The sequence below is a fragment of the Sinocyclocheilus grahami genome, unplaced genomic scaffold (assembly GCF_001515645.1).
Source record: "Sinocyclocheilus grahami isolate Dianchi unplaced genomic scaffold, SAMN03320097.WGS_v1.1 scaffold1186.1, whole genome shotgun sequence".
Classification (NCBI taxonomy): Eukaryota; Metazoa; Chordata; class Actinopteri; order Cypriniformes; family Cyprinidae; genus Sinocyclocheilus; species Sinocyclocheilus grahami.
In genome coordinates this window covers 485,982-486,506 of record NW_015506365.1, presented here as the reverse complement: position 1 = coordinate 486,506, position 525 = coordinate 485,982, and positions in this window count along the sequence as shown.

The window sequence follows — 525 nt, the reverse complement described above, 5'->3', positions numbered from 1 at the left end:
AGGAACACAAGTTTAAAACATGAGTTTTCTAAAATAAAAGCTTGCGAGAGAATAACCAAAGAAAAAAAGGAGACATTTATGTAGAGTTGCATAAAGTAAATACTGAACACTCCCACATACTGGCATGGCACCATAATATCAGATATGAAGCAAGCATGACCATATATTTGGCCAATCTGATAAATAAAATAATTAAATAAGTAAAATATAGTATACAACTGTCAGCAATAAAGCATCCAAGTGATTTTTGTGATACAATAGTGCAAGGGATAAGGATCTTGCGAGAAAAGGGGGGGGAAAATTTAAAAATAAAGAAAAGTAAATTATAGACTCGGCATACACAAAAAAGGTTAGTCCTCGACCCAAGCTGAAGGATAAATATAAATTGTGCAAAATGATCAAAGGAGGTAGGCCAGGCCTAATAGTGAAACATCCCAACATAAGAACATTCATGGAGCAAAACACCATAATGTCCAAAATAAGAAAAACATATGCATAATTAAGCCATACAAAGTGGCTTGCCAG